We start from the raw sequence: 14,316 nt of genomic DNA, 5'->3' as shown, positions 1-14,316 counted from the left end.
GTAGACGGACATGTCACACAAGACTAAAATCTTCTTTGGGAAGGAAAATAAATGGAGGAAAGATTAGAACTGCTGAATGAGTCACAGTCAAAGGTATTCTGCATAGGCAAGTGCGCCCAGAATCCCTTCAGAGTTCAATGTGAGTCAGAAAGGTGCCTTTAAAAGAAAAAAAAAGAAGCATCCTAAGAGATCTCATGTATTTTTTGAGAGTGTGTGGTGGAAAGAATGCACAGAATCTCTGAGCTGTGCTTATCACCAGCCTCAAGAGATACAACTGAAAGGTTTTCTTGAGGATATCAGTCTGATCACATGCCAGTGTACCAATCCAACCCCAGTAAGATTAAGTTACAATCTCAAAGTTTTAAATCCACGCACTGGCATTCCTGATAAATATGTTAAAAAATACACTAGCTTGAGAAGGCTAGAACTGCTATCATGAATAACTTGATAAATAAGACTACAGGAGTTGTTTTCCTCAGTGAGACAGCACACATTTTCTTTAGTACCTTGAGAAGAGCAACTATAAATACTAAAAAATATATTGTTTTGATCAAATCTGTTAAGCCTGAGCACACATTCCTAGGGGGTTATTGATTATCTCTTAGCCTATCTTTCAAAGCTAGTCATTACATTTGTTACTCTGGAAATCTAACCCACTTAACATGTTGGACTGATTCAGGTTTTTGAGCACCCTGTAGTCATTCAATTAGAACTGCTTAACATGAATTGGCTTTTAAGGAAAAAAGAAACCAAAAAAGAAAAAAAATTACGTGGTTCAAAATCTAATCCTATTGTTGAAGCTTCCTCATAGGAAAGATCTATTCTTACCATCTTAGCAAAATGCTATTGATAAAACTTTTTTTTTTTAAATAAAAGACATAAAAATAAATTGCTTTGCTGGCTCACTGAGGCTTAAAGTCTGAGGAATCAATATTCCTATATTTTATGTTCATTATAACCCAATAGTTGTTTTTCCTTTATGCTGCTGAAATCCATTTTGAGAGCTTTTTGAATTATTAACCCTGAGAAACAGGGTTTTGGCTTCTGATACCAGCCAAGGAACCTGGTTTCCTCCAGGTTTAATATAATATTTATTTACAAGACATTACAAAACAGACTCCAATTTAAAAAGTCATAAAATTTTCTAATATTCTACCTAGAATAACTTGTAAACTCATAATTAGAAAATGTCTTAAATGGAGTTTTATAAACAGTCAGATGAATTTGTCTTGGACTGAAAAAAACAGATGAGAGCATTTTGTTTCCATTTAGACAGCTTTGAAGCAACTTGTCATGACTGTGGCATCTACATAGGAACAGTGGCTCAGTTCCACATAAAATTCATTTTAAGTGTATGAATATGTCCCAGTGTTTTTTTACACTGTCCATACAAGAATCTTTCTCCCGTAAACCTCCAGTATGCTCAATTAGATCCTTAATTTTCTCATCTGCTGAGGTCTCCATCCAAGAATATTTTGCTAAGTCCGAGGCCATTGACTTCAATAACAGTATATATACAGAAACACAATATTCAAAAATCTACACAATATGCTGGCTGTAGCCTAAAAAAGTAGCAATGGAGAACTGTTAGTCACACCTGTTAGTGCATATTAGTTACCAGCCTTCATTACTGATCATATTAGGTATAAAAAATGCTTTTAAATCACAGAAAAAAATATATATATATTATTTAAAAACACAGTCCCTTGATTGAAAATCACTTTATTTCATTATCCAATCAGAAAGATTCTCATGAATTGCACAATATGTTTTTTATCCAACAAAGCTTATCCTCAGATGAGAAAGAACTGGGCACTTTTCAGTTCTAGAGTTTTCAGAGAGCCTGTTATCCCGGCATGAGATCTGTAGAGCACATAGAAAATAAAAGAATAAGAGCTTTTCAAAATTATACATTTCTACTTTGGAAAAATAGCAACATTGCAATTCTAGTCTTGAGTTCCATTTATCCAAAGGTTATATAAAGCACCAACTCATGGAGACTACACAAGCTTTAGATCTAGGCTTTATTATAACTTGTCTATAGGATTTGTCTGAACTTTTTTTTACTTACACAGCATGAGAAATTTTCAGGTTTGTTCAAAGGGGTTTTTCTTCTTCTTGGACACCACTGCAAGATAACAGAATCATAGAATGGGTTGGGTTGGAAAGGACCTTAAACATAATCTATTTCCAACATCCTTCCATGGGCAGAGTTACCATGCACTAGATCAGGTTGCCCAAGGCCCCATCCATTCCAGCCTTGAATACTTCCACTTCACATTTAAAAGTGAGTGTTTAATCTATCTATCAGAAACACCATAGTTTTAATTGTGAGACCTAGCCTAACACAACACTCAAAGAGTTACCTTGAGTTTTTATGTTGGCAGATTGTACCAGTTGAGCAGATATGGTATCATGATCACTGTTAAAATATCAGGCTTTATCTAGATAAGTCATTACACTTTCACTAAGGGAGATAACTGATCCCATAGCACATCTAGCTAGGAGGCAAGCTGGGTCACCTGGGCTCTCTCAACTCCTGAGACACAACTAGTAGCCTGCTTTCCTACATCACACTGGCCTGTCTCAACAAGACTTCCCCCATAACACTGCTCAGGCACAGCTGGGATACCATATGCTAAAGGCAGCCCCCAGAAATCACTATATAAAGGAAGGACCAAATTTGGGCTTCTCTCTGCAATAATCTTCTAACAATATTCCAGTAGGATTTAATACCTTAAACATTTCCATACGCCTGCATGCCACACCCCATGGCATATTTCACGCATTCTGAGTTTCACACAGTTCTCATGTTACTTCATGCTACTGACACTTTAAAATGACTCCCTCCACCCAAATGCACACATAATAATAATTTTGTCTTGGGCTGAGGCCAGGGAGAAATACAAGGAATATGTAACAGGGAATGATCTGTCTCTGTGTTATTAGAAGTACAAAAACAGGGCAGGATACAGGTATTAGGTAATTATTTGCTTAATTACAATATACAAAGTATAACTACAGAGTTATAATAACAGAATGATATGTGTAGATCAGCCAGACCATCTTTTGTATATATATGCACTTGGGATGTCAATCAGGGGTTAGAAAAGGGAATATACTAAATGGCTTTTGGAACAATTTTAAGAATTATTGAAAAATCTTTTCACGACTATTTAAAGAATAGTCCTCTGCCCCCTCTTTGATTTTTTTTTTTTTTTTTTGGCTGGCATAGATTAAACTTTATTATTAGAGACAGAAAATGATCTCTAAATATTGTTTTAAATCATTTTGTTGTGAAGTACAACATGTAGAGCATGGTATTCAGGAATGCCTTTGCCCTGACGGGATAGCACAGATGTAGGACTATGTACAGCTGTATGCTCTTTATGTTAAGGAATTTAAAACAGCTCAGCAAACTCTTGCTTCAGAATACACATAGTGGTATGCTGCAGAAAAACCGAGGCCTCACATACAGTTGTGGAAAAGAGATAAAATCCAAAGTATGGTGTTTGTATTGGTAAGCATCCCAGAACTGAATTATATTACAACATATGGCTTTCACTCAACAGCATGACAGCAGTAACATGTCATGACACCCTCCCTGTAAAGGTTTGGCCAGTGATAATGAACATATTCTATATCAGCTAACATTGTTTAAAGGACTATAACTCATTTAGCTACTAGACAAAAAACTCTGCTGACACCATATTTGACACCAATTCTTATAGTTGTTACAGATTTTAACTACGAAAGGCACATAATGAGTGAAGGCCCCAGCTGTGTATGCAAGCTGACAGACAGAATCTCTCTTTTCATGAGATTTGTTTGGAATATCTACTGGTTTTCACAGTGGTGCTTATATCATTTTTGTCAAGTAGAAATTCCTGGGGAAAACCAGAGAACAAGTGAGACCTGACTCTACAGTAACAGTTTGATTTGTCACTCTGACAAAGATGACAAATCTCAGCTTCTCATATACTAGGTCAGTACTTCATATTTTATACCCTTTCACAGTGTTCTCTCGATGCTTTCTCAAACCTCCTGTGATGATCTCTCTGTAAGCTTTGTTTGTAGCTACTATATAATTCTGTATGTAACATCAGGAGACGTTGTCTTCAGTTGGCGAAGCCCTAACAACTGAACTATACAGTCACTTTCTCTGTTCTTTCCTCTCAAAAAAATAAATTAAAAAAAAAAAAAAAAGACCAAGAACATCTCTGAAAGCTCACACATGTTTATGGAGTGGAAGCACTGTCACTTATGAAATCCACTTCTCATTTTTGGAGCCCGGGGCAGACCCTGTCACTTCCAGGAGGTTTAACTCAAAACCTCTGTCCTTCTACTCATGCTCATGTTCACAAAGCTCAGCTGTGGCATACCATGGATTTACACTGATTTTATTTGGAGTTCAGAATGTGGAGAAGCAGAACATTTGACACTTCGTAGTCCTGAGCATTTAGACAAATTATGGCATAGTAATACTTTGATAAAAACAAACAAACAAACTACAAACATCAAATCATCCTTCCTGAAGCAAACATTTTGAAACTGCAGCTTTCTCAGCCCAAACATCCTAAAAGCTATGCTATGAACAGGGAATATATATTTTGTGTTCTGTCCCTGGGTCTGTAGCATCCAAACACAAAGTGCTAAAGGAAGGGATAAGGGAAGTCTCAGATAAAATTAGTACACAATTTGGGGCATTCATTACCTTTTTTTTTCTTTTAGAGAGAGAAAAAAAAAAGCTTAAAAAAATCTACTGTTATTATTATTTATATGTAATTTATAATTTTAAAGAAAGATAAAACAGTTATCATTTTCTAGGCTGAACTAGATATTGCAAGAGAATTTTTATATCAAACTAGTAACATTCAATTAATTTAACTTGCATTTAAGAGAAAGACATTCAAATAGTTGAATGGATAAAGAACTAAGCAATCTGCCATCCACATTCCACTGAAGTTAATAAACTCAACTACGCCATTGATAAAAACCTGTACTTTTTACAATCCTTATCACACAGTACCAAATTTCCAACAGACTAAAACCAAGCCAAAATAAACATTATTTTCAGAGCAACTGACTGTTAAATTCAAGTGTACCATATCAAGCAAAAATAAATTTCATAAGCTAATGTTGTCTTTAAATTTGACAATGTTTCTTAAATACAAAATAAACCAATTGATACCATTTGTTTGTTCATTTTTTTAATAATGAAACAATTAGAATAGAAATTTAAACCCTGAGCAAGTTTTGAATGGCTCTCTACCTGGTAAAAAAATGTAATTAATTAATATACAGTGATATTACCTGACCCTATTGCAAGGATAGCTGAATAATCCATTTCACAAGCCAAGGTGACTTTGCTAACAGCTTCTCTATGGAGACAGGTGGTACCTATTTGCTCCCAAGGCCTGCCTCTCTCCTCAGCATTTTGTGTCCGCAAGCTTTTTGGACTCCTCTCTAACTCCAGTTTTTATGCTAACAAGATTACACTAAAAACTCTCTGCTACTTTCACACACATCACATTTTTTAATGATGTCCCCAGCACTCTGTCGATGAGTGATACTGGAATCTCTCAAAGCACTTATCCAGGGGCTGACTGGGGTGAACGTGCGTGCCTAGCCTATACAATCTATATATTATTGAATCACATTATCTGGAGTACTGAGATGCTCCTGTAGCCACATTATCACAAGATTAGCTACAACAGTATGATTAGAAGTATATCAGAAGTAATTTGTCATGTTTTAACCTGTCATGAGACCACTTAGCAGGAAACTGAATAGCCCACAAATCTTAGTGCCCTTTCATACAAGTCAGCTGCTCGTGGCCACAGCAATATATCCTTTTGTCTGAGACAGTACCTTCTAGGCACTCCTCCTGCTCACCCTTTAATATGGTTTCAAATTCACTTTGATATATTTTCTACGCATGCCATATGCCCCAAGCCATAAAAGGACATGAACGTTATTTTCTAAAATGAAAATGGAAAAAAGTTTTGCAATTGCTTTAATTTACTTTGTTTGAGATCAAACAGTTGGACATGCAAAACAAAAAATGCAAGTGGTGGAAATGTCATCATGTCTTCCTATCTACAAGCACTAAAAATTCATCATTAAATAAAGAAGAAAGTTTATCAGCAATCAGTTTTTTTGTTCTCACTCTCTGACTGGATGAATATGAACCTAGCTACAATGAAAGAATTGTGTTGTTCTGCTGTTTCTTTGCATTCTTAATTACAAGTAGTGCTTCTCTGAAGTGTTCAAGATCTTTGCAGACTGACAGCTTCCATTTAAACCTAGGAAAATTGCATTTTCTTTCCTCAGCTTTTCTGTTAGGGCTGTCAGTGAAAAATCCAGTGTACTTTCTTATTACAAACACTTTGAGTAACCCAGTCACTTCATGTAGAATGTTCCTGTGCTATCTTTAAAACATTGCAATCAGAAAACAGGAAAAGATTAGTAGCTTCCTCCCAGGTAAAACTTGCAAAATACTGATGATATTGAACCTCAGAAAAAAATGACAGGACTAAAGCTTGTCGAACAGAAGTTAGATTGTAGTGGTAAATTGAATACAACCAGGGTATGTGCTCAGATGCTGAAAGGTCATTGCTTACATGATTGGATTTTTGGAAAAGCCTTTGGCATGTTTATAACTCACAACTGTAGTCTCCCAAACAATTCCCAGGTGGCATTTTTCAGATAACGTTTCAAAAAAGCAATAGAGATGAAACCATACAATTTTGACAGACATCTTCTGGCACAGTCCATGGGCATTATGCCAACAAGGTCACACCTGCACACTCATGTCTATGCTCACACAGTGTAGGAGGCATGGCACTGTGATATCTAAAAACATCTTCTTTCTGAGATCACTTATTTTTCAACACAGCTGCACTCAGAGAATGAGAACCAAGATGTCTTACACAGGAAAGAGGTGTGTTCAGTACCACCAAAATGATCTAGGCAAGATGAGAGAAGGATCTGACTGACTGAATCATCCTACTGAGAAGTGTGAGAATCCCTGCTGGTAGTGAAGACTGAGGCAAAGAACTCATTGACTACCTCAGCCGCCTTCTTATCTGTTGTAGCCAGTTCTCCTTTCTCATTTATAAGAGGAGGTACTTAGCTGAGCAGATATGTGATTGATCACTGGCCCACTCTTGCCAGGTACAGTTAGCGGGGTAAGAGGATACATACTTGGTCCATATCCTTAATTTTAAATGTATATGCATATTTATACATTTTTAATTTTTTCATATTTTATATAACTTTTATATAAACAAAGCTTGCAAAAGTCACTAAAACTATTGACCAGAGAGAATTGTTTAAAGGTCTGTGTCAGAATGGCAACTATAAGAAATGCAGATGTGCAAAGCTTTGGTTTTACGCATTTGTGTGTCTGGCAATTATTTTGTAAAATTGGATCTCACTAGAGACTGGAGGGAGAAAATGGAGACATGTCACTGAGAAGCATAATAGAGTACATAAAAAAGAGACAAAAAAAGAGTTGTGGCAGACTGCTAAAAGTCAGTGAGAGTTTAAAGTTCTGGAGGGAAGAGAAGGGGCCGTAGATATCTGCTAGAAGCAGATTAGCTGTGTGCAACACAGACAGGGAAATTAGAGACAGACAACCCATGAAGCTCTTAGGCAGACTGATTTTCAAATCGGTCACTGTGAAAGTGACAATGGCTGAAGAGAATCAGGTTCTATTTTGTGGCAATTCCTAGCCCATGAGTCATCACTTCTGTAAATGAAGACTACTCGTTACTGTACTGTCTGCTTATTGCCCTCAGAGATGTCCCAACGTAATTCTACTTTCTGTAAACTTGTCAGCTCCAGACCTGTTGCCTACTCAGCTGTAACAGTCCACAAAAGCAAGGTTACAGAGGTGGAAATCATCTTCTCTGTGGTGATGGCCTTGTAGAATATGATACTTTGGTGTTGGGTGTCTGGTGCCTGCTCATGTGGAAAGAGACTTTGAGCTCCGTGAAGAGGTTTCACAATGACTGTATATCACATTACAACCTCTCTCTCAAGCTTCTTACCAGGACCAATATTTATTATCTGCATCCTGCCAATGACTTGAGCTGAAAAGTCTGCAGGCCACCAAGACTTTCTCTATATAGCTCACTACCAGAACCAGGTATGTGACCTACAGTATGACCTGATCTACATATGAAGACTAACAGCTCTTCTAGCTTCAGTCTGAAAGAAAATTGTCCCCACCATGGTCCTGAGAAGATATCAAAATTCCCAGATATGAGAAGCAGGGTTTCAGGTGCTTAGGCATCCTGAAGTTCATTGGTAGCTGCTGCAAACACTATATAAAGACAATTTCTTATACAGAGACTGTCAATCTAAGAGCACTGGGAAGAGGGTTTTTTCATATATTCCTAAAGGCACAGCAGTACTTTATTCTTTAAGCAGACAATTCTGCCTCAAGAAGAGAAGGCTCCGGAGAGACCTGATAATGTCCTTTCAATACCTAAAGTGGGGCTATAAGAAAGAAAGGGACACACTCTTTAGCAGGGTCTGCTGTGACAAGACAAGGGGAAATGGCTTCACACTAAAAGAGAGTAGTTTTAGATCGTCTGTAAGGAAGAGGTCTTTTAAGATAAGGAGGCCCTAGAACAGGTTGCCTGGAGAGATGGTGAATGTCCCATTCCTGGAGACATTCGAGGCCAGACTAGAAGGGGCTCTGAGCAACCTGATCTAGCTGAGAATGTCCTTGTTCACTGCAGGGGAGTGGAACTAGATGACCTTAAGGGATCCCTTCCAATTCAAATGATTCTATGATTCTATAAAAGATAAAAGGCATGTATGACAGCCAAAAGTATAGATGAGTAGGCACAAAAACATACTCCCTTCCATGACCTTTGCTAGAAATCTTCTGTTAGTACAAGGACACACTTGAAAATTTACTAGTGTAGATGTGGTCAGACCCATACCATTTGCCTTCTGCAACACAGTGCACACTCTGGCATGTTCAGTTTACAAGTACAATCATAGCCAGAGGGTCCAACTGTCTATTTCACCTTTTCAGAATAAATTCAGTGAAAAACAGAAAGGTATAGTGGTATAGAAAGAATGATGGACTTGAGAAACCATCCCAATACAAACAATGGACTGAATCAGGGAAGTCTTTCTAATCCATTAGTCTTTTTAGTGCCTTTTAGAGTGCATGGTCTGTTAAAGTTGTGAGCAAAATTGCAATTTCTGTACACTTTCAAGTACAGGAGCCCTTATTTTGAGGGACAATATGGCCAGTCTTCTGATAGACTTCACAGAATGACAGAAAGGAAGAAAGAGAAACATCTTAAGTGCATTGTGTGTTACGGAAGAAAGCAGGCATTAACATCACAAGCCTAAAGGAAGAATTGAGTGGAGCAGTCTCACAGTGAAACTGAGCTGTCTACTCCATTGAGGGAGTGGCCTCCCTACATCCACAATCCTTGATTACATACAGAGGGTCTGAGCTACCCCATAAACACAGTGAACATATTTACAAAATGCAACACACACAGAGAACTAATTAACTAACTAAAAAAAGGTATAATAAAAACATATTTTCCAGCTTCTGAGTTCTACAGTAATATTATCAGTCTCTCTTTTGATCATACTTTCTCTCTTGCCTTTTCTCAGCAATGGTTAATAACTACAAAGGAATGCGATTGCCTTACAATCGCATTTCGAAGTAGATCTCAGAGGGGTCAAATTCTTTTAGTTGTGTGTTTTGTTGACTGCAGCAGCCGTCTTTATTTTTGTTATGCCACAGGGCAGATGGCCTTTTTCCAAATCACCCCATATGTACTGGAAAAAGCATGGAGACATTCCTCACATGCCAGGTAAAGTAAGGATTAGCATGCAGAGTACAACTTTGCATCTTATTTTCCACAGTGAAGGGATTTACCCCTTCTTTATCGATTATCATCAGTTTTTTATAATGAGAAATTTATGCTGCTATACACATATGGTTTTTAATCTAGGACAAAAATTTTACTGGAGTGCTACATATGTATCAGCAGTGTTATTTATATAATGGCCCACTCTTGTCCAGGGCAAAAGAGGAACAGCAAGCGAGGATGGAAAATCAGTCTAGAAAATATTCATCAACAGAAAGTAATCTATGGCCTTACAGAGGATAAAGCTGGGATAGAAGGTCAATGAAGTGCTAATTTATACCAATGAAAGAGAAACCCCACTGAGTCTGTAAAGATATTGTTTCTGCAAATCATATCTGAGATTTACAAGTATGTTAAATGTTTTTCCTTGTATAAAAAAAAAATAGTTCTATCACCTTCTGTATCAGTACATAGTCTAGTTATTTCCAGTAATAGTAATTGAGGTACCTATGGTAAATGTTGAATAAGACGTTAATATCTTGCTGTGATTCTTAGCTTGCATGGAAGATGAATGGCAGATTTCCATACAGCACACTAGATTTTAGACTGTAAGACTGCTATGTGTTCTCCAGAGCAGATTCAGAATTGACTCGAAAGGAATTTTTTGGATACTTAAAAGCATGAAGTCATATGGTATATGGCATTCCAGGTTAATGATCTTTATAATGATCCACCCTCTGGTCTTTACTTCCTGAACTGAGCTTCAGAGAAGGAAGAAGGGCACATTAGCGGGGGTCAAATTGCTTATCCAAATAAAAAAAAATGGAGCCGGATGCCGACAAAAATATTAACAAAATCATCTTGGATTCACTGATTTGCTAACTAAACAGTTTCTAAATGAATCTTTCTAAACCGTTTTTATTGAAATGTGTTTTAACAAAACCAGCAAAATTACAGGGAACTAAAACATTTTAAAAAATGGATTTCTATTCTAAGCAGAGTAGAAAATGTTTTCTGGAACTATTTTCTTCAGTTCATCTTCTGTTGGACACTGACTGATCAAAATTGCATGATGCAATGGCTGCTCCCCCCACTACCTAAACCAACAAAAACAAACAAACAAACAAAAAAGATACTAACAATAGTTAGCATTTATTCTTTACAATTAAAATTATTAGAAAAGTTTTTAACCTTTTTCTGTTTAAAGATCCAGTATACATTATTCCTTAGTAACCTTTTACAGACCTCTTCTTCAGAGGCATCTACCGACCAAAGGCAGGAAACCAAGGCATTAGAAAAGAGGAAAAATCATGTAAAAGCAATACCAAAATTAAAGACATCATCTAGTTCAAAAAGCAGAGCTTCAATGTGAAGAGCTCAAAGCACTGAGGTAAAATAGGAATAAGCTTTCAAATTCTGATCAGACTGTCAATATGTTCTTATAAATGCATAAGAGATATGTGAGTAGCTGAATTGAGGACTTAATGTGCTATTAAAGAAATGGTGTATCAGAATGTAGGTTTAGTCAACAGTATTTAGGAAACGTGTCTATGGAAAATTGGCCATTTTCAATAAAGCAAGTATAAAAACCAACAGCTGTTTAATTAGTTCTACATCAAGTCTACTATACCATATAAAGTACAAGTGAGTTTAAATTAATAAATAATAAATGTTGAAGTGATAGCCCTTAATCAGGCATTTGCCCTGCTCTGCATCTTACTTGCAGTAAATACGGGGATTTGTTTGGATAGCTTTTCAGATGTTGAATGGGACCTATTTAACCCCCGAATTACCCTTGTGCACTGCTGTGCTAGTCACTGAACAGCAGAATCACATTCCTTGATCTCATCAGGAAGGCAAACGGATTCTCCGAATTCAAAAGTCATATGATTAACACCACTATGACTGGTTGTATCTATTTACTTTCCAAAATACACTTCCAAAGCAGAAAATTTCTGCATAGGCAAAAAAGTTTGATGAAGTCTGATAAAATCTGAGCATGTTACAAGTGACCAGGATGGTATGAAGAATGCCAACAATGATTTCGCCTCAGAAGTCGCCTGTGAAGCCAAAGAAAAAGAAAAAAATCTGATGGAAAATATCTATACCATCAAACTTATACCTTAGTGCACTGCAGAGGATCCTTTTTTTTTGGATCCTCTGCAGATTTTTAAGTGCACCTTCAGACCAGAAGATTAAAGGCCTACAGTTAAATAGCATGAATTTTCTTCCTCCTCACCTATTACAGAATACATTAATTCATTATTTACCAGACAGGACAATCTAACATTTACCAAATGGTAAAGACTATAATAGTACAGAGCATATATTTTTACATTTCATAACTTACAATGCTTATACACCATGTAACACATATAATCATATAATCATAGAATGGCCTGGGTTGAAATGGGGCAACTTGGACCTCAACAGCAAGACTCCATGGATGAGTTCAGAGTTCAAGGGTTCATTCTGTCAGATGGCAGCTCCAGATATATAACCATATTAATACATATCCTAACATATACTCTTTCTCTGGGGCTGTATTAGCTCAGGAGAAGCTCCACGGGAACACAGCCTGCTGATCAAAGCTTGACTTTGTCCAGCCCAGTTTCAAGTCCACTAAAAGAAAATCAAGACTATTCATACATGCCCATGTACACATTTTCTCAAGCCATCATTATAAAATACATTTTAATAGCTAATAAAGTCACTGATTTCTAATCACTGGCATTTCTCATATATGTAAAACATTACTCAAGGGAAATAACCCAGGTAGTATTTTTATACAAGCCTCTCTGAGGAAATGGTATTTTATAGTTTTTTGCATATATTTTTTACTCCAGAAACATTGCTAGTTTTAATTAATAATAATGAAAAATGATAAAATTATTGCCCAAAGGAGAAAGTAATTTACAGTTAACGGTCTATAAAAAAGTACTGGTGATTTCCTTACAAGTCCCAGAGGTAATATATTTCAACAATGTTTGTGGTGGATCTATTTATTTTTTATCAGTATATTGTTTGTGATTCTTCGGAGCATTGAAATCATTTAACAATTGCTTGTGTATCCCACATGTGCTGTGATTATATATATGGAATTTTCCATGTGTGTGTGGTTAAATTTCTTACAACTTTACAGAACTGTTGTCAGGTTTTTAGAGTTAAATTTTCAGGTATAAGTGGAGATCACGGATAAGACAACTAATGACAGTTACTGGCTACTGAGGGATATCTTCCTCAAATATAATTAAAATTACTGATGACATACTAATTTAACATATTTCCATATCTTCCAGCATTTCCTCTATTCCACATCCTCACTGGTGTTGCTGCTCATTTATCCTGATATTGTTCATGGATTATGACACTTTTAAAAGCTTCATGGACAAAGTGGGGCTAAAGTGCATGTGACTAAATGAGAACATATGATGTTGTATGACACATAGCTTTATGTCATATGTTATACATACATGTATATAACTTTTTGGCGAGGTACTCGGCTCTGGAGCAGACACATTCCGTGCCAAAGCAGGGAATTGCCTGGGTTGGTTGAGGGGTAGCCCTTTCAGGGAGCAGCTCCTGGGAGCCACTGTCCTCAGCATAGCAACGGCATTCTGATGTCACAGGGGCAGAGCCAGGATCCCCCCCTGTGTGTATAAAGCCTTCCAGTAGGGAGTGAAGAGACCCAGGAGCAGCTAGGCCCTTCTGTTGGCAAACAGAAGGGTGTGCTGTGGCACGGCAGTTTGCATGGGCAGTTTGCGCAGGTCAGGTAAGCAGGGAGAGCAAGGAGGGTGGAGTATTTCTGTTCACTCAGGAGACAGCCGATAGGCAACTCAGAGTGCCTGCCTAAATATGTGGCAGTTCGAGTCTCAGGCTGCAACGAGGCCGGCAGGGATTCCACCTGCATGAGGTATGAGCAGTTGGATGATCTGCTCAGTATGGTGGTGAAGCTCAAGGAGGAGGTGAAGAGGTTAAGGAGTATCAGAAAGCATGAGCAGGAGATAGACTGGTGGAGTAACTCACTGTTGAACTTGAAAGAAAGGCACTGGAGTATGGAGAAAGTGCACCCCTCAAACAGTGGTGGACTGCCTCCCCTCCCAGCGCTGAGGGGAGCATTGTGTCCTGTTGAGGGACACAGTTTAAGGGAAGAGGAGAAGCAGAAACAGGTCCCAGCTTGGTGTCACAGGCAACCTCCATTCTGACCTACCTCAGTTCCCCAAATGCCCCTGAATAATAGGTTCGAGGCTCTGGAAGTTGAGGTAGAGGGAAGTGAGGATGTGGTGGGAGGTCCACCCTTGATGTTGTCTAGGGTGGGGCGTTAAACTCCACACCTTAAGACTGCCTCTGCCAAGGGCAGAAGGGTAACTGTCATAGGCGACTCCCTTCTGAGAGGAACAGAGGGCCCTGTATGTCGGCCTGACCCTACCCACAGGGAAGCAAGCTGCCTCCTGGGGCCTGGGTG

At 37.8% G+C, this 14,316-nt stretch overlaps 2 long non-coding RNA genes across 5 annotated transcripts in view; one reads left to right on the top strand and one right to left on the bottom strand.

Moving 5' to 3' along the window:
- On the bottom strand, positions 1,711-13,449 carry LOC110394619. Its single transcript, XR_002435750.1, has 3 exons — positions 13,325-13,449; positions 2,072-2,128; positions 1,711-1,863 (listed from the first exon to the last, which is right to left on the bottom strand). It is a non-coding gene; the product is annotated as an uncharacterized LOC110394619 (long non-coding RNA).
- Positions 13,487-14,316, top strand: part of LOC110394621 — a 30,225-nt gene continuing 29,395 nt past the window's right edge. For 2 of the 4 annotated variants that reach the window (XR_002435754.1, XR_002435751.1), the window contains exon 1: positions 13,535-13,623. This is a non-coding gene — a long non-coding RNA (uncharacterized LOC110394621). Of the gene's footprint in view, positions 13,624-14,316 lie in introns of all 4 variants that reach the window. The other 2 variants (XR_002435753.1, XR_002435752.1) reach the window with 2 other exon arrangements.

This window comes from Numida meleagris, chromosome 2 (assembly GCF_002078875.1).
Source record: "Numida meleagris isolate 19003 breed g44 Domestic line chromosome 2, NumMel1.0, whole genome shotgun sequence".
Lineage (NCBI taxonomy): Eukaryota > Metazoa > Chordata > Aves > Galliformes > Numididae > Numida > Numida meleagris.
Note: the sequence above shows the minus strand (reverse complement) of the source record. Positions and strands in the feature narration are given on the sequence as shown.